The 20,491-nt window shown below is 37.3% G+C and overlaps 1 protein-coding gene across 3 annotated transcripts in view; it reads left to right on the top strand.

Annotated features, from left to right (window-relative positions):
- Positions 1-20,491, top strand: part of GALNT1 (polypeptide N-acetylgalactosaminyltransferase 1) — an 88,910-nt gene that overhangs the window by 22,195 nt on the left and 46,224 nt on the right. Inside the window, exon 2 of one of the 3 annotated variants that reach the window (XM_065628502.1) lies at positions 3,038-3,206. The exons of 1 other annotated variant lie outside the window; for it this stretch is intronic. The gene's annotated coding sequence lies outside the window, so the exon portion shown is untranslated. Of the gene's footprint in view, positions 1-3,032; positions 3,207-20,491 lie in introns of all 3 variants that reach the window. One more of the 3 variants, XM_065628501.1, reaches the window with a different exon arrangement.

The following is a 20,491-nucleotide window of genomic DNA, read 5'->3' as shown; positions in this document are numbered from 1 at the left end:
CAGTGTCCATAGATTATTATTTCTTTTTCTGGGTTTCATCAAGAAAAGAAAGGGTACAGTGCATCTTCACCATGGTTTCTTTTGCCTGTTTCTGGCTAAAACTGCTTTTGTTTTGAGTTGGAATCACGAGAAAATCACCAACCAGTTCTATGTGCATACTGTGTCTTAATTTTTGTTCTTGACAGGATGTAATGGAAAATCCAGCTAGAGTATAAACATACAGAAGTGATGTAGTTACAGGTAAGACAGTCCTCTCTTTGAGCATGTAATATAGGGGAACAAATTTGGAAGCCTTATTGTGAAGATCAGAAATGCATAATCAAGCCGATCTAACTTCCTCTACAACAGGAAGCTTGTGGACTGGAGAAAGCCACATGTGATAGTCTTGCAGAGCAAGCTAAGGAAACATGGCCTAGATAAAAAAAGCTATTTTAGGATCTGTGTAAAATCATCAGGTTAACAGTAGCCAGAGTTTTATTTTTCAGTAGTTCACCTTCAGCAAAGGAAAGCATATTGTATGGGATTTTGTGAAGTTCTTTCAGGTGATTGTTCTTGTTCATGAACTGGGTAATGGCATACTGGATGATTATAAAATCTGAAGATAAGAGATGTTCGGGAATAAATACAGGTACATGAAGCTAGGATGTCAATTCAGGAGAGTCTTGAATGTTGGAAAGACGGCCCGAAAGAATAGGATATGATTTAGAAGAATAAGTGAAATGCTTTACATTTAGGTCAAAATAACAAAAAAATAAAACATGGACAACATCTGTTTAAGTTGTTCCTGCCACCCCATTCCCCACTCTGATCGAGGACAAGCCATGAATTATAAAATGAAAGTTAACAACGCAGCATTTTTCAGAAGTGTGTGTATATATTGGCATAAATAAACGGTGGCATAATGTAGAGGATATGTAGAGTTGAACTTTCTGCTCTGTTCTGTGTCGTAAGGTTAAAATACTGTGTCAGTTTTGGCTATTGTACTTCAGGAAAGATGAAGGCACAGTTAATTTGCCTCGCGAGGGTAATGGTAATAGCTGGTGATTTAGAAAAATAGTATGTGCAGAAAGAATGATTGAATTGGCATTTTGTAACCCAAAGAAAAGATCAAGGGAAATGATAAGCTTTTAAGTGTGTGGGAGTTCACTACAAAATAGCAAACATCTGCCCTTGGTAGATGTGCCTTGCTTACTAATGGCAACATGGACCATTCTCTGTGTGTCCTGCTCTCATTGTTTGCATTTTGTTTGTGTGTTTTAAAAGAGCTATTTTTGTCCAGTGTCTGAATAACACTGAACAAGGAGCTTGTTGTCTTAGGATCCTTTGAAGAAAAATATAAATTAGCAAAATCACTTAACCGCTTCATCTAACCAGATAGATGTATAGATAGATACTAGTTAAAACTCTTGAACAGATAGAAGAAAAGTTGCTCCCAGATTTGCCAGCCACTTATCCACAAATGGACTAGTTTCCCATCTGTAAAAATGGATTGTGTTCTCCACCTCTGTAAAGCACTTGAGTTTTACTGAAGAAGGATGTGACTAATTTGCTTTGATAAAGGTGGTTGGATCTCTTCAGAATTGTGTCATGATCTCTTACAATTTAACGCTTCCAGAAAGGTAACAATCACACAATTTATGTTAGATGTCCTGCTGGGTATGTCTTGAGTCATCTCGTGAATCTGTATTTTTCCTAGCCCTTTGAAACTCCACTATTTTTTTCAGATCTGGTAAAAATTGAAATTATTTGTGGGAGATCCTTAGCCAGTTCTTGTAAAATTCAAACTGTAAACCACTTCTGTGGATATGAAACTGGTCGCTATCCCTATTCTATTAGTATGCTTTATCAGTATTTTGGTAATGTATCTTTGAATGGAGAACAAAATTAGGAGTTAAGATACTTTTCCCCTTCTACAAACAATGGGAAGCTGCCACATATTATACTTCCTCTGCCTCAGTACTGGGATAATAATGTGTTTCAGAATAAGTGGTTGACAAACATCTTTCCTATCACTGCCAATCTTGACTTTCCTTACCATGTATTTCCTCTGTACTGTCATGTTATAGTGTCATCATCTTATTTTTTTTCTCCCTTAATCTGGACAGACAATATATAAAGCTAACAGTTTAAACAGGTAGAGCGATAAACCTAAATAATGTAGTAGGCTCATATATAATCTGGCAAATACAACACATAAGCTCATAACATATGGCAAATATTAAGTGTAGGCAAATTACAATTGCAGTAAAAAATGAAATAGTCTGCTTTTTTATCTGCTAAGATATTTTATTTACTTTTCAGCTGCTTAGAATTTTCTTCAGATGTTGCTATATTAACTAGGTAAAGGAATAGATTTAAAGGAATTAATTCAATATTGCTAAAATTTTAACATAACTCTTGGAAACGCTCAGGCATAGTTTTTCAGGTGTCACTTTTTTTAGAAGTGAAAAAAACATTACTTCTCAAGCATCAGGTCTGTGTTAGTTTAATAACACCTTTTTATTACAAAAGCTGTCATTATAAATGCGAGAGGAGAGAATGTGAAAAAACCTACATCTATGAACTGGAATATGTATGGGAAAATTTAGTCTGAAAGGATGATCATCTGGGGAGCTGCTCATGTGAATGTGTGCTGTTGAGGAGGCTGTTTTCTAGCCTTATCAAGAACAATTCATTGTTGTTTGTGCTAAGTGCTCATGATTGGATAGAGGGCGACATATATAGAACTCAAAAATAGATAACTGCTTATTTGAGAGGACAGGCAGTCCTCCCACTTAAATCATATCATCTGAAAGGCTAAAAAATTTTGATGACTTGTTCCACCTCTCCACTCTACCCCTACATATGTTGTTTTCCTCACAGGCTCAGTTCACTGCCTCTTTTTAGAAGCAGTCTTTTGGCTCCTTCTCTCTTGCATAGGATTTTGGATTTCGAAGTCTTAAATGCTGGATAACTTTCCTTCTCTTCCCCTTTACCTCAGACTCTGCCGGAATTGAGTCTGGAACTTATCTGAATTTCTGTTGTTCTTCTAGGACAGCCTTAAGACCTTGTGGATGGAAGACCTCTTTTGCTTCTACATTCATGTCAGAATGACCTAGGCCAGTCTGTTGCTCTATGGTTCCTACCACAGGCGCTCTACAGCAATGTATTGGGATTTTGCCACCAGTGCTAGTGGACTTGCAGATGGCTGTAAACCTGCAGAGGAGGTTAGTACAAAATGTGATCCAGGAATTTTATGCTTTGATCACGTCTGTCTGCTTTGGATGTATCTGAGAGCAAAGAGAGTGTTTAGAGTCTGCCTGTATGCTACTACTTTGTCTTCTCATATTCCATATGTTTCTGTTCCTTCAGGGTCCTGGGGGACCAGTTCAGTTGTCTGCAGCTCATAAACAGGTGTCCGTAAGAATCCCTTTAGATATGAGTACAAGCCTAATTTATCAGATACTGTGGTTGTGTCTTGGTATTGGAAAGTACAATATCCAAGTGGGTAAAGCACCTCATTTGTGTTTCTCCTAAACTTAACTTTACTCTCTTAGTGTGATATCATCTTGAGAAGAGTGATCTAGGCCAATGAGTTGGAATTCAGATGAATTTTCCATCCAGCTGAACTTAAAAAAGCCTGTTTTTTATTTTCTGTGCCGCTACAGTAAACACAGTTCCCTTAAAGTACCTTGTCAGACGAGAGGACTTATTAAACTACCACTGTGTAGTCACTAACTGCACAATGAGGGGTTTAACAACTGATTTCTCGTTAAGCCTTCTCTCTGTGTGCATCTCCCACTTGCTACTGGTTTTTTAAGCTTGATTGAAAGAAGATGGAGAGCCAAAGTTTAGTGGGACAGATGGGCAAAGTTGTGATACAAGTCTGTTTCCTTTGGCAGAAAAGATTAGCTACTTCAGTTGTAGTAGTATTTAGTGTGCCGCATGTTGTCCTCCACTTGATAACCTTGGTATTTTGTGCTTATTTTCCGCCTTGATTTTTTTTTTCTTTCCTGCAAACCTGTTAACACCTCTCATAAGATTAGTTTTCACAGACTGAGTTCTGAAGAGCCCATTGGGGCCAACTTCGAAGTTCAGGTTCAGTGAGGTACAAAGGAAAAAGCCTGGTTCAGGTCTAAGTGGATCCTTTTCCAGTCAACTTTGAAAGGTCTTAACCTGGCATGCACTCTTAAATTCAGTGCTTAAAGTATAGCTTGAACAAGCATCAGTTTGGAGGGGAGGGGAAATATATCAAAAATTACTACCTAGTACTGTTAAATAATAGTTGAAGCTACTCAGAATTAAAAAAACAAGGTAAAAAAAAAAAGAGCAAATTTTTGATTTCTGGACTTAGTGCTTATGGCCTCAAGCTGTAGCTCCACTGACATTTCTTTTGCTGTAGCCAAGACACCACTTCTGTCGTTGTTGACTCTTATGGTGAGTTTAATAAAGGGATAGATTTGAGTGGAAGTAGTTGCTGTTGGGTGTGATACCTGATTGGTCTGGGTCTGCACTGGGGGACTGGTGTGGTTGAAAAAAAACAATTGTTTTGGTTATTTTTCAGTTATATCAGTTCCCTTATTGAGTTTCTTCATTGGTGTATAAATTTTTGCTGGCAAAGCGAAAGGCTGGCATATTAGAATGAGAGAGAAGATGGGGTAGCAACTACTCATGCAGTAGTGTGTTGGTGAATCTTTAACCATGATCTAACCAAGTAGTATGGCCTCTCAGGCATGTCTGCTCTCTGTTGTAAAGATTCTAGTATCTTCAGAGAAGTTGAATATCTTTCAGAAAAGTTACTGAAAAGTAATCTTAAGTGAATTGAAGCACAAAAAAGGCTTTAAAACGATCTGATTTAATTTAAATTTTTAAAAAATGATTGTATTACTCAAATGCTGTGGTCTCCAATTTATGTATAGCTGAGTGTGCAAATGTTCCATCGTATTCCCTTTTTTAATGTTTTCTGACACATTAACCTTTTGACCTATTCCTCTCTTGGCTTGTAGTCAGGTATGAATTTTGAATTGTAAAAAAGCTTAAGTCGCTACCAGCTTTATACCTTCGAAAAATGATGTGTCAAATACATTAGCTGTTTTTTACAAAGTGCCTGACAACTTCTGAGAAAAAAGGTGCAAAGTAATAAGCACCTGAGTATTTGAAGGAACTTAAGTAATTTAGTGATGCTTAATACATATCTACCATACCTAATGCTATACTGATTCTTTTCACTATGCAACTATGCAGAAAATTGTTAGCATTAGTCTTACTGATAACTAGGAAAAAAGTGAACTCTTTCAATAAATAATCTTTCTGACTTAAATTACATATTGCACTCCAGATTTCTCTGGACTGCTGCACAGTGCAACAGATAACAAATTCTAGATTTTATTTACTTTTTTCCCTTACTAATGCAATACTTATATATTGATATGGCTATTTCATTTAAATTTGCCAAACTTTTTTCATATTAGTATGGAAACTTACAAGTTAAGCCAGATGGAAAACCTTTTTTGGAATCACTAGCTGTAAGAGTATAGTCTTGAAATTTAACATGCGAGTGAATCTACCATTTTTCTTCTAGAGAATTAAGGAATAAAATCCAGCAACACTGAAAAAGCATTTATTACAGAATGCTGAAAATGTAGCATTTTCCTGTGAAAATGACTTTGTTTCAATACTTTCCATGATTTAAGTGAAAACTTTTTTTGCAGTTTTATTGGGGTTTTTGTTGGTTGTTTTTTTTTTCTAGTACTTTCACAAAGGAGCTTAAAACATGGTAGGTTTGTTCTTATTTATTTTTGAAGCTGTTGATAAAACAGGATTGCTTTTTTCTATAGAACTCAACTTATTGTTTACATACTACTGCTTTTGATCAGATGTGAACATGAATGTCAATTTTTATTTTTTGATGAAGTTGATAGTTGGGAAAAGTGCTCAGTGGTTCTGTTTAGCCTTTGGGAATCCAAACTGGAATTCCCTGCACAAATGCTGTGATTACAGTGACTTGATTAGGCCTGCCCAAGAGCTCCTTTAAATGTATATCTACCTGTTTGATGTAGACCTTTTTCCTTCTTGTTGTATTTTCTCTCATTAATCGTGGTATGCTTTTTATAATGGTGTGTCCCGAGTGCGGAAGAAAGTTCATTCTGAAAAAAACTATAAAACCAAGATGTTCTTTGTCACACTTGGCTGGATTTAAATGCAGCATGTTCTTCAGCTCAATGTTCATATTTTGTGGTTTTAAGTTTCAGCAAGCCAAGTCTACCTAGTGGATTAATTTTATTTTTTTGGTTAATTGGAAGTACTACTCTAGTGACTATGAAGAGGTTTAAAATATTTACTGTAGTGTTGGAGATGAGTCTGAGAAAAGATGTAGCCAGCATTTAGTTTGTCTGGGAATACTGGCAAATTGGCTTCTAAATATTTTTGTAGAGTTATCTAATATATCTGGTTTGGTGCAGGAGGGAGAGGACAAAGCTGTTCACAAAGAAATTAAGAGTCTGGATTTCTTGTCTTTTTTTAGTCTTTTTTTCCTTTTTTTTTCTCTATATAATCTTAGCATTCTGCAATTAAAAGTGATTTTATTCTGCTGGCTGGCCATATATTGCCTTTTTTCTTTCCCATCAAATTTCTGCCAATCTTTCATTACTTCAGTTGTGCTTTTGGGATTTTTTTTTTTTTTTGGTATACCAATCTAACTTTCTAGAGACTTCTAGTGTAAAAATGGTTTCATTTGTTTGTATTAGGGTGGGTGGGTCAAACTGAGTTTTTTCCCTACCACCTAATGGAATGTGGAAGCTCTGCCTGCTGATAACTTAAAACAAGCTAAGTGTATGTCCGTGGTCAATTACGATTTCTATGCTTAGGTCCATCATTTATAACTGTCTGCTTTTACAGTTACATAAAGACATATTTGGATAGGTAAATACTGTGTGCTTCAGGTTTTCTGAGTCATATGGGCAGCTGAATATTTCTTAGACAGGTGGGGTCTTAACTATTACTTCTCTTTCCTCTTCCTTTTGTTAAATAGTCTTGATTGCTGCAGCAACAGGAGATCACTTTTTCAGCTTGTCTCCACTGTTGTCTTCATTATTGTTTGCATGGTAGCAACCTAGGAGATGTAGACGTAAGAGTAGTGGGGGAAGGACGGTGCATCTGGTGCACAGAACAGAATTGGTCAGAGTTGCTGCCTGCCTGAGAGTTAAGGAGAGTTTGCTTGCTTGAATATCTGAGGGAAAGATGCAGTGGAAAGGAAAAGGAGAGTAGACTTCTGTTGTGAGAATGTCCCAAAATGTGAAACTAGCCTTTGGAACATTTCAAAGTAGACAGTACTGATATTTCTGTAAATTCTCTTGTACTGTTAGTCATCACAGGTGCTTCAGCATATAAACCTCTAGCTCACCTGAAGTCTGAACTCTAGAGTTTAAGCTCTGGTCTTGTGGAAATATCAGTATCAGTGCTGAAGACTAGGATGCCATGGGGACAAAGAAAGTATCTAGGCCTTTAGCCACTGCTGTATTGGGCTGTTTGCAAAATACTATAGCAAGCTTTCCATTTCAATTTCTTCTTTCCTTGTCCCGTCTTGAAAAGGATCCCAAATTCTTTTCTTCTGCTCTCTCCAAAGTAGAACCCAAAATACAAGCATTGTCTACCTTAAAAATAGATTTTTACATGGACGAATTTATGGATAGTTGAAGAAAATCTCATGGTAGTTCTTTTTATACCATATGTACATTCATATGGGTTGACAATGGAAATAAAGAACTTAAAGCATGGTATTTCTCAAGCTTATTTTGTCAGAGATCTCTGGGAAGACAGAATTAAGAAAAACTAAATCTAAAACAAGTGAGTATAAGTAAGAGGGAAAATGAAAAGTGGATGTGAAGAATCTTATCCTTAGTGCAATACTGTGTGTATTACTACAAAATAGTTGTTAGCAGCTGATGCTACCTGCTGAGCAGACAGCTCTATGATGTGAAAACAAACTTTGTGTGACTGTATGCTTAATAGCTATATGGCCTGTCTGTATAAATACAGCCATTTGCTTTCTGCGTAGAATTTATATTTGCATCCAGCAAGCATATTTGCTGCATTGCATAGCAAAAGGGCACAAGTTTTTGTGAGAAATAATGCAATAATTTTTATGAATGTGTCATGAAATTGGACAATGCTAGCTTGTCTTTTTGTTTGTTTTCATTCTGATCAGAATTTTCTTTCTGGTGAAAAAGAAGCAAACATATATTCTGATTTTTTTTTTTTTTGGGAGTGCTTTTATTTTTTTGATAGAGATCTGATGTTTTCTCTATGTTTCAAAAAGTGTTTAGTCTTGAAAAACTGCTGAGCTACTTTTAGTTAGAGTTTGTGTGTTTCCCTAGGCATGGTGGGTTGTGAGTTTTTTTTGTTGTTGGGGTTTTGTGTGTGTGCTGGAGTTTTTTTGTTGTTTTTATATATTTTTTTTAAACTATCTGCAGCATCTTTGTTAAAGGGTTGTGAAGCAAAACTTGTTAACAAAACCTTTGAATTCTTTACCTTTTTTTTTACTTAAGACAATATAGCCTATCATGTGTTAAATGATTGTCATCCTTATTTTGTCAAATTATATTTCCTAATTCTGTAAGTCTTGATGTTCAGTCACATGCATTATCCTATTCAACAATTTTTCATTTGATATCTGCCTGTATTTGATTTGTCAGCAGGTTCTGCAGTTACTCCAGGCAGAATTCAACTACCTTCTGTAGGATAAACATCATAACGTGCATAACATCAATTTTGCTTTACCTGTATTTTTTTCAAAGCTTTTCTTCTAGAACGCTTCTAATTTTTTTAATATTTTCCACATATATTGAAGGCAGAGAGAAAATGCTCTTTGAGTGTATTTATTTAGTATTTATTCAAGTTCCCATTCTGAATTTTTAATCTGCAACAGAAAGTTTTCAGGATTAGAGGTTTCTGCAGTTACTCACATAAGGAGTTTACTACTATTTGCCCTATGTTTCCAGAAATCTCCTTTATAATATTTTTTTTCTAATTAGCTGATTCTGTTTTTCTTTAATTCAAATTCTTCCCCATTAGTGATTCATCCTTAATGATGACTGTTTGCCTATGTAATTTTGTGCTGTCTTTAAAAGTGTTTGAAAAATTAATGAACAATTTTATTCCACTCTAACTTTTGGCTTTGATACATATCTAAATAATAATCAGAAGCTTTATGGAGGTTGGATGTTTTGGAACATTTGAGGCTTAGCTTGCAAGATTAAACAGTTTCTCCTAACACGAGGAAAGATCCAAAATGGTCTTGTAAAAGATTTATTCGCTTGACTGTTCATAGTCTGCTTAGGTCTTTGTCTATGAAAAATATGTAACTAGCTTGGTGATGGTGAATTCTTCTGACCTTTAAGCAGTCAAATTTCTCGTTGAAATTTGTGATACTTTAGTACTGACATCTGAGTTGCTAGTTCTTTTCTGTCTTAAGAGCAGAGCAGAGAGTAAATTCCAAATCCTTTTGTCTGTATCCATCAGTGTTTTCAGGAAGAATCTGCTTATTTCTGCAAAATACTTCAAAAGCAAATGCAACCTGATGTTTGTAACTGTTGACATGTGCAGACTGAAGAAAGTATCATCTGCAGAAAATTCTGTTGAGTATTTGATATATCTGTATGAAGAGTGATCTATTGATAAGGATAGTATTCATTTTAGTTCAGTCTCAGCTGGTAAAAAACCTGACTTTGCAGTTTGACATTTTAATGTAGAACTTTAAAAAAAATTTGGAAGCAAATTTGATTTTTCTGGACTATGCAGAAACATTATAAAGGAAGATGAAAAATATGAGGATTGAGAATATGGAACAGCTTACTGTGTTTTTACTTCCATATAGTCTAATCTAGTGCATGTGATTTTTTTAAAGAAGATTGCTCGCAATAGTAAATCTATTTATCTTCAGCAGGAATTTTAACTTTAGAAGAAGTCATGTAGGTTGGTCTGTTCTATTTATAGCTTATTCATCTTGTACCTGTCAGATGATTTAAACTAGTCTTTGGAATGTGTGACTTCTTGATTATTAGAAATTCTTGACTGATTCTATGGATTTGGTCTTAGTGAACATATGTCTTGTAAGACCAAGTGATGCTGCTTTTGGCTGGAAACCTTCATGCTGTGTTACATCATGTCACAAGCCTGAGTACCTAAAATATGTGGAGGTGTTTACAGGTTTTTGTTGCAGACAACAAATAGTTTAGTAATAGCCTAGTCTCCACTACTGTGGCACTATCCCCTTGTAATAAAATTTTGGGTAGTTCAGATTTTATTTCTTAGAAGAGCCTTGGAACCAGCATTTAGCCCTTAAAGGGAAGCTTAAATTAATTTCAAAAAGTTTCATCTGAGTAATGGTGAGCTTGCAAGAGCTGTAGCTCACAAGACAAAATTGTTTTTCTTGAGGAAATGGAGATTTTCACCTAGAACACCTGTACCAATGAGACCTGGATTTTCCTCTTCCAGTCCTGTAGTGTTGGGATTGGAAGACCAGCCAGCACACAGCTCTTCAGGGATTTATTAAATTTCCAAGTCAATTTGTAGCTCTGGGATGCTGGTTGGCAGGAGTGTTGCTGCACTGAAAAAGCTAAGTGCTGGGTCACCGAGTGTGAATCTTCCAGAAAGAAAAACCAAAGAAAATCCCACCTCAGGCCCCCGCAGAGGATAGCTGAGGCTCAAACAGGTCTTACTGCTGCATCTTCAGGCATTAATTATTGTACGTTGGGGATTTATGAGCTTGGTGTATTGCTAGCCCTGACGTTAAATCCTCTCTTGCTGCTGTTAATAACAAAAGCTTTTCGCTCGTGAATTGCTCATTGTTTCCATGCTGCCTGTGGTACTCACTGATGAAAATACTGTCTGTATTTTCTTGCTGGCTGTTACTCCAAGTCAAGTACACTCGGTAGCTCTCCTGGAGCATGCATGTGAAGTAGCTGTGGCTTGGAAGCGGAATGTTGCTCCTTGTCAGCATCCGAGGTGTCAGTAGCCCAATTTAAGACTACAGTTGTTTCGGGAAAAGAAATAACTGTCTGTCGGCTTATAAATCTGCTTTCCTGAAAGGATTGCCTATTGTGTAGTTGTCAGGAGAGGCAATATCTGCTATTCAATGTAAGAAAAAAAGATTTGAATAATGGTGGTTTGAACTTACCTGCTGCTACTGTAATACCCAAGAACTGAATGCCTATGCAAAAACTTACTGCTGTTAGCTTCAAGGTGCTATATATATATATATGTATCTATCTGTATATTCATTTTGTTATATGTTGTAATTAAATTGACCTAATGATATACTCCTAATATTTGAATCAGTACTGTAAGAAGATGTATAGGCTTTTTTTGTGTAGGATTTGCAATATTAAATAATATATACTGATTGTTCACTGGGCATAATAGAAGCATATTTTAAATCTCAAAGCAGTTGAGAGAACAGAAATGTGTGAAGGATCCCTGAATAAATCTGTCTGGTTTTAGATAATTTTCATTAAACCTGGAGAACAGACAGAAAAACGAAATTGTTGCCTCAGTCATCTGAAAGCTACTTTAAAGTCATGGAATAGGAGTCAAGTGAATCTCATCTCTTGATATTACAGCAATAGTCTTTGTACCCTTATTGTATTCTTGGTTCTAAAATTTTAGCTATCCTCTTGAGCTCTTGTAATATTTACAGCGGTATTCTGATAGGGAATGTTTTTTCTCCTTCCTGGACCTATTTATTCTTTTCCATGTATAGCAAAAATTGTTGCAAAAAGGAATGTAAATCCAAAATCTGTGGATTAAATTGGTTTTGAACTTTTGTTATTTGATTAAAATATTTTTCATCTGGTCCTTTGAAACCTTGCCCATTGCATTTTCTTCTTTCAGCAAGATAGGGCTTTCTTAAAGTCAGTCTAAAAAGTATTTGCTATGGTTGGGGAAAAGAAGTAACTTAAGAAAGCCTTTCAAAAATTTTAATTTGAGGAGTTCTGTAAATAATCCTTTATTTTATTTTCAAAACCAATCTGTTGGGAGAATTTGGGTTTAGGGGAATCTGTGAGTGTGGATTTTTTTGTTTTGTTTTCTTCTCCTAAAAGACCAACTTAAAAACAACTCCCATACACCCTCTCAATTCAGAGCTGGTATGGAGGGGTTTTATGACAAAGATCTGGCATCTCCATTTGCTTCTGGAAGCAATTAATTTAGGCCTTTGTGTTTGTTGCTCCTGTATAAATTCCAGGCTGGAAGAATGGGAGTAGAAAGGACCACTTGGATCACTGTGTCCAGGCCCCTGCAGTGGACTCTTACAAATCCCCAGGGCTCTGCTTTGAAGCATCTTGTTTGCTGATACATAGCTCTCCCTCTGCCTTTCCCTTGTGACATACAGTGTGTCATACAATGGTTTCTGATTTTATACCTAAGGAAAATACTTAAATGATGCATTCAAAAATCTTATTGGCCTTTTATCCATGACTGGGCGACAGTGGCAGCTTGGAGTGTCACCCTTATGAGTATTTGCTTTATTGAAACACTCTGGCTGACAGCAAAGTTACATACTCCATTGTATAATATTGTGCGTATTCTGTTGTGTCATCTCGATTCTGTTATTCCAGTCCACAAACCCATCTTTATTTCTACCTTATCACTTGTTACTTTTTAATGGCAACAGGTCTCAAGATTGCCAATCTAGGTCTAGCACCAAGATTACTAAAGAAAATAGTTGCCAGATTATCGAAGGTGCGTTCTTGTCAGCCTAAGTTTTTTTTTTAATAAGCCTTTGCAGTCTTTCTTGTAATCATCTTGTTTCTCTACATTATTTTTTTTGTATTAATTCTGATCTCACCTTAAATAAGTTTTCCATGTCAGAGCTATATTTAAAATGTTTTGCACTAGCTGACAGCAGTAACTTTGAAGTCAGTTGTAGATTGAATGAAATTTACACTGTTTTAATTTTATAAAAATGGTATTGCTTCTTATTCAGCTTCTGATCTACTTACATTTCTGATCATTTACTCAGTCTGTTCTAGAAACATTTGCAGTATTTATATACTATATACTGTATTAATTACTAAATTAATGTATACTATGTTAATGCAGTGTTAACATAATTTATTGTATTAAACTTACTACATATGTCTGGACGGCTTGCTGTCCTTCTGAATTGCATTTATGCCTGTTTCAGGTAGTATATGTAGTAAATTACTAGACCTGCCTGCTATCGTGCTTTGAACTTTCACATGGCAGGTCTTTCTGGGCCCTACAGAAGGGATCGTACCGGCCATCCTGTTTTTACCAGAATAGGTAATCTTAGTTGGTTTTGTTTTGTCTTGGTTTGATCATTTCCATTTCCTTATCCCTCCTGCAATTGTTTTTCACATATTTAATCTTTGTTAAATGGGGATAAACTATATTTCTAGGATAATTAACATTGGGCCCATACTAAGTAGTTATTAATCTGCAAATGATAATTTTTATTTGAATAGTGCTAATTAGGAAGAGAATCAGGAAGGACTGTGCAGTAGTGGGAACTGCTTGAAAGTGTTGACCAAATGCTTGCTAGATTTCTTGGAGAGTTTTGAGGAGACATAATCAAGATAATATAGGCTGCTTACAAACTCATTGGAGAAACTGTTAAGTACTCTAATTTGCAAAATGAAAAACTGTTTTCAGAAGTTAAATGATTGTAGTTAAGATGTTTCTGAAAAATATAGGTACCAAAATAACAGTGTCTTAGTTTTCTTGCAGTAGGTGGGAGAAGAGCTTGCTTTTGAAAGCATTTCTACACAGTTTGGAAATGTTATTTCCTTACTATATATCTTAGAAGTAATTAGAATTAATCATAGATGTTTAGAGGTTAAGTAAAGACTACTTAGACACGTAAATCAGGAGAATCAGAGGTTCAAGTGCACAGTGACTTAGTTCCATATGGTTATAAACAGTTTGACCAAACTGTGGGTGGAGTACATACCTGTTGTTCCATTTTTGGCATTGCTTTTCTGTGTGATGAGCCAGATTTTCATCTCACAAGAGCTTCTACTTTTGTAAGCATATTTATGCATTCTAGTTTAACTGTAGGAAAGCCTTTATGAGATCATAACTTTTGTTTTTGTATATTAAGTTCATCCTTGTCTTTTTAAGTATAGTCAGCTACTCCTGTGTTTCTATTTTATTCTTCCTTCATTCCAAGTTTTACCAGTTTTAGAAACGTAATTGATGTTTTTTTTTTCAAATGGTCAATTTAAAACGTTGACTTCTGAATTGAAAGTTCACTTCTGATGAATTGAAAGTGTAGTCTTTCTGCACAGAGCAAGAAGAATAGAAGTTGATTTTACTGACCCACATTTCTCAGATTTTTCTTAAGAGTAGGTTTACATTTATTGAATTGTTCTCATACTGCTTCAGACTAGAATGAGCTGTTTCCTCTCATCATTTCTTCAGAACTTCCTGTTCCTGGATTGTACTGAACAGGTCAGGTGCCTTTTGAATACTGAAACCTTTCCAAATCTGTCACACAAGTGTAGCTCCATGAAGAGTACTACTCTATGTTAACTTCCAAGCAGAAGAGAGTACTGGCATCCTTGAACTTGTGAATATTTTTTTGCCTGGTGAAGTTTACCAGGTGTGTCTATGTTTTGGTGAAGAAGACATACCATACACCTGTCTTCCACAGGGGGTGGGTTGACCTTCTGATTAGAATGTTTTTTAGAATGCTTTTTATAACATTAGAATTAGAATGCTGCTTATAACATTGAAACTAGGTAACATTTTGTTTATCCTCAAACTGACCTATTTACCGAAGAGCTCCCTGGAAGCAAGCACTAAAAACAATTTAACAGAGCGTGGGCCAGTAAAAACAAAAAAAAAATACACCAGCAGAGTTGCAAAAGTGGTTCTGAAACCTGAGTTTAGTGTTGGCATCACTTCTGTTTTAAAATATAGACATACTCAACTGGATAAGCCTCATTAATAGTTCAGATGTATGGAGTTTTAAGCAGTGCTTATATTGACAGCTTGCATTTGCTTCATTTTTTAGGCATTTGCTCGAAAATCCATACATATGCCTAATATGTTACTTTAGAGTATGTCATCCTCTTCTCCCTCATTACTAAATAGACTGAGAAGCTGAAAATTCAATGTTGTGTAGGCCATCAATCTTTCTTTAGATGCTGTTCAGTTAATCACTTCCGATTTGGTCTAAATTGATATTAGTAGTTTAGAAATAGCAAATGTTGTGTCAGGATTTTGATGAGCCCTTTCTTTGTGCCAACTTCCATCTATTTATATCTGAAGGTTTGGAAAAGAAACTTTACATCAGCTTTGTCTGTTTAGGTGCCACATCTGGTGTAGAATCCCGATTTAGTCGAATAACAGTGATGAAGTCCTTTGTCAAGTCTGTTACAAAGTCATATTGAGGACTGATCACCAGTATAAACAAAAATGAAATTGATCCAAAGATAAAAATGACTGAATGTGTTGTAATGAAAAAATGAAAAAACTAAGTATTCTTTCCCGTGCCAACTGCGTTAATAAAAGAGGTGTTAAAGTGAAACAATGCACTTTATATGAGAAATAATTTTAAAGATGACCTTTACTATAGTGTCAAGTGTCTCATTGATTTTTGTCAGGGGAAAAAAAAATTGCTTGACCTTCAGAAGTAACAAGACTTGAATATACCCATTTTTCTTCCTTTCACTTTATTCTTGCTAAGTTACAGCCTTCTACTCTTTCCAAGGTGTTTTTAATACTCCTTTTACTTCCATGGCGTAAAGATTTTGTTCTCTATTATCCAATATTTTGAAGGGAGAGAAAATACCTGGTTTTGCAAAAATCTTCAGTTTTATTACATTGCTCAGTAGCAGAGGCAGTTATTAAACCTATGCATTTTGGTATTATTGCTGTGGTTACTGGACCTGTTTGTAGGTGCAGTTGACTTTCTTTGCTCTAAGGACGTACTTCTGTTTCATGTGAAAGTTTCTATCAGACTCCAAAGGTTTCTTTCTGCAGAGCAGCTTCCTAGCCTGTTGACACCCAGCCTATACAGATAATAAAGTTATTCCATGCTGAGTACAGGACTTTGTACTTGCATTTGTTGAACTTCTTCAGGTTTTCAACCTGCCTGTTTTTCTAGCTGTTGGATGTCCCTTGGATTGGCCACCCAGGGCTGTTCCAGGATATTGTCTCAGGCATCTGCATGTTCCACCCCCAGCTGGGTGTCACCAGCAGCTTTGCTGAGCATGCATTCAGTCCTATCTGCCAGGTTCTCAGTAAAGACTAACAAGTATCAGCTCCAGTTTTGACCTCTGAAGGACACCACTGGTGAATGTCTGTCAGCTGGACTTTGTACTGCTGGTCAAAACCCATAGAGCCTGGTGGTCCAAGGTAAACCACACTCACTGCTCTCCTCTTGTTTACCAAACCGGTCCTCTCCTTAAAGCAATCTGCCAGGTTGGTCAAGTATGATGTGCCCTTGGTGAATCTGGTGAGTCTGTTCCCAGTTACCTTTTTTGTGTGTGTGTCTGTAGGTTCCTGGAGGATTTGTTCCATAATCTTCACAAGGGTTGAAGTGAGACTAACTAGCAGATGGCTCTCCAGATCCTCTTTTTCCTTCTTGATGATAGGTTTTTTTTTTTCCTAGTCCTGATGCAACACTTGGGATTGCCATGACCTTTCAGAGGTGATAGAGAATGACCCTGCAGTAAGATCAGTCTGTTCCTTCAGCACCCTCAGATGCCTCCCATCTGGTGCCATGGAGTCACACACATCCGAGTGTCTTAAGAGGTCCCTGATTCAATCTGCCTGTGCTGCATGTTGATGTTTACTCCCACAGACTCTGCCAGTAGACTAAAATCTGGGACACTCAAGAGTAAACCTTACCAGTAAAACAAGGAAGGCAAAAGAGTCACCAAGTATTGTAGCCTTTTCCACACCTGTTGTTACCAGGTCTACTGTCCCACTGAGCAGTGGATCTGTGTGATTCTCAGCCTTTCTTTTGCCAGAATCCTTATAGGTGCCTTTTTTTGGTGGGTTTTTTTTGGTTTTTTGTTTTTCCTGCTCTTGTTTCTTCTGATCTCGAACACCAGGGTTCCCTGCTCAGGAGATGTTTTTATATTCCTCCAAAGTAGCTCAGCTTCTACCTTCTGTGTATTTTGCAGAAGTACAAGAGCCTCTTCGTGAAGTTGCTTGCCTCACTTTGTCACACAGATCCTTCTCAGCAGCTCTCTTTCCCCAAAGCAGGTCTGTTGGTCTTAGAAGCCTGCCTTTGACACCAGTTGGGTGTTGGTAGGCTGTGCGCACCCCTGCCTGAATCTTCCCCACCCACTGGAGCAATGAAGAAGAGCAGTGTCTGGGTTCCATGCCTGCAGCCCTCTACCCTCCTGGGCTCTGCAGTCACTGCTTATGTGCTCAGGTTCACACCTGGCAGTATCACCAGTTCATACATGGATGAATAGCCAAGGGGTGGTTGTCTAAAAGCTGAACTCAGGCAGACCCCCATCTTGGGAGTCTCCATCCACTTATTCCTTGAGTGCGGTGCCTAGCTGTCTCTTCTTCCTTGTGTCATGGGGCCCAGGCGTGTGGTTTCAGGCGTAAGGCCACCACCACCCCTCCAGCACCAGAAAGAGGTCCCTAGCATTTCTTACAGCCCAAGCCCTGGATGGTGAAGTCCTCTTCCAGAGCTCTGAGTCAAGACTCTGGTATGCAGAGGGCAGTTGCTTCAGCAGAGTTTCTAGGCCCCTTTGCTTCATTGCTGTACTGCCTGAATTCTGCTGGTAAGCAGACAGTGGAAGTGCTGTCCTAAAACCAGTGGTAAAAATACAGTGTAATTCATGAGACAATAAACTGCCTAAGGGAGTAAAAGCCTTTGTGTAAAGGTAGAGGGAAGGGCCTTATTGGTGTAACCACTATGGGTTGAACTTCTGCGTTGCTATCTCTTAATCACTTCCCTGAACTGGCAACGGATTCAGACCGTTCACAAAGTGTCTCTTTGACATTTCACTGAACTCTCGAAGGAATTTTCTTTCATTAGAGGCAGATGTAGTGCCAGCCCGTGCATTTTAAAACACTTGATATAGTTGGTATTTTTATGGACAGAAAGTCTAGATTACAGTTCTCCTGGTGTTTTTGTTAATTTGAGGACCCCTAAGCACTGTGCTCCTGTGTGTTTTACACTTTCTTTTATAGCTTAATATCTCACAAGTCTGAACTTCAAGAAACCTGAGATTATTGACAGCCGGCTGAACATGAGCCAGCAGTGTGCCCAGGTGGCCAGAAAGGCCAACAGCTTCCTGGCTTGTATCAGAAATAGTGTGGCCAGCAGGACTAGAGAAGTGATCATGCTACTGTACTTGGTATTGGTGAGGCCACACCTTGAATACAGTTTTGGGGCCCTCATCATAAGAAGGACACTGAGGTGCTGGAGAGAGTTCAGAGAAGGGCAGCGAAGCTGGTGAGGGGCCTGGAGCACAAGTCTGAGGAGCAGCTGAGGGAACTGGGGCTATTTAGCCTGGAGAAAAGGAGGCTGAGGGGAGACCTGATCACTGTCTACAACTACCTGAAAGGAGGTTGTAGCATGGAGTGTGTTGGTCTCTTCTGCCAAGTAGCAAGTGATAGGACAAGAGGAAATGGCCTCAAGTTGCACCAGGGGAGGTTTAGATTGGATATTAGGAAAAAATTCTTCACGGAAAGGGTGGTCGGGCATTGGAACAGGCTGCCCAGGGAAGTGGTGGAATCACCATCCCTGGAGGTATTTAAAAAACGCGTTTAGACGAGGTTCTTAGGGACGTGGTTTAGCACTAAATTTAGGTTATATTATGGTTGAACTCAATGATCCTGAGTGTCTCTTCCAACTGAAATGATTCTATAAGAATTTATTTAATGTTCTTTTAAATTAACACTTGGTTTAAGTACAAGCACAGGCTGGTGGTATGACTTGATTCTTTGCCGGATCATTTCTATGGTGTCCTGAATTAGAACAAAAGAAGAAACCTATTGTATGGAGAGTTTAAGTACAGTCGTACTGTGTCAGACAAATTTTGTCTGTATACAGTATTTGTTTCTTCCAGTGGTTGACAGTGTATATCTAGGGAAGAGAACAGGGGAAATTGTAATAATACTTCCTCATGGTCCTCTCCTAGTGTGGAGTGATTTGAGGGTCACAGTCAGGGACTACCTGAAGTAGGAGTGAGGACTTAGTATTTAATAGCTAATGAATAGACCTGCAGCACTGGTGGTGTTCTGTGGTAGGCAGTTTTCCTCCGTAAGTACACATTGTGGGGAATACCTTCCTTTTGTTTTTTAACCTGCTCGCTGATTTAGGTTACATCTTTTCCAGCCAGGAAGAATGCTGCTATCTTCACTCACATCTTATAATGAAGCTGTCCCTTGTTGTCCTTTCTAAACTCTCTATATTCTTTCTGAAATGACAAGGGTGAATGTTCATAGAATGCTCAAGATGAGAAGGCAGATACTGTGTAATGGCATAGTGATAGTTTGGTTTCTGTTCTTCTCTTAGTAGTCTGTAGCAAATTATTTTTCTTTCACTGCTGCTGATCACCAAGCTGATGGTTTTATGGAGCTTTATAGTGCAACCCCAGGATCCAGAGTTCAGGCTCATCCTTGTGTCTATTGAAAACAAAACAAACCAAAACACCACCAACAAAAAAAACCCCAAACAAACAACCTCTAGGATTTTTCTTAACATACCTCACTTAATGATTTGTTGTGGTAATTTCATCTGCTATTTTATCATCGAGTTGTTAATTACAGATACTCGTGCAGTTCTTCATTTTATGTAGTCATCCTTGTATACCAAAACTATATAGATGCAAGCTGAGATTATCTTGAACAAAGCGCTTTCTTGGCATTTGATGTGTACCTATGCAGGAAGCAGAGGGATACACATACACCCAGTCATGCACAAGTGGGAGGCTACAGGCTCCTACGTTGCTTTTCCATCCAAACTGATGCCACTTAAGTGTATAGGCATGCATAGAGACATCAATGTTTCTTCTGCTAATAAGAAGAAATAAGATGTATTCAGAAGAGGGTATCATAGTACTTTCTCTTAAGAAGAGAGAAGGAAGGCAGGAATCAAATTGATGATGAAATACTAAAGGAAGAGTAGTCTTAGAGATACAGGGTTCTTTTGTGAGGATTTTGCATAATCATGTCTTACAATTAAAGTTCTTCCCAGTAAATTCTTCAGTTTAGGCTGAAAGTATGTGAGAGAAACAACATGTGTGTCAGTTTTAAAATTCTAGTGTGTTTTTGAAGTCTTATTTTCCTTTTCCTTTTTTTAAAAAATAAGTAGTTAAGAATATCTGTAATTCTGCTTTTAACTTAGTAAACTATTCCCACTGGGAAATACTTTGGGAATACTTTGAAACATATCAGTACGGGTGGGGAACCTGTTGTTGGAAAAAAAAAAAATATATATATCATATAGTAGTATAAGCAAACAAGTGCAAGGTGTTCTTGATTCTACCTTACACAATTGTCAGTCATGGAAATAAGC

The sequence above is a fragment of the Caloenas nicobarica genome, chromosome 2, assembly GCF_036013445.1.
Source record: "Caloenas nicobarica isolate bCalNic1 chromosome 2, bCalNic1.hap1, whole genome shotgun sequence".
Classification (NCBI taxonomy): Eukaryota; Metazoa; Chordata; class Aves; order Columbiformes; family Columbidae; genus Caloenas; species Caloenas nicobarica.
This window is presented reverse-complemented; position numbering and strand designations above follow the sequence as displayed.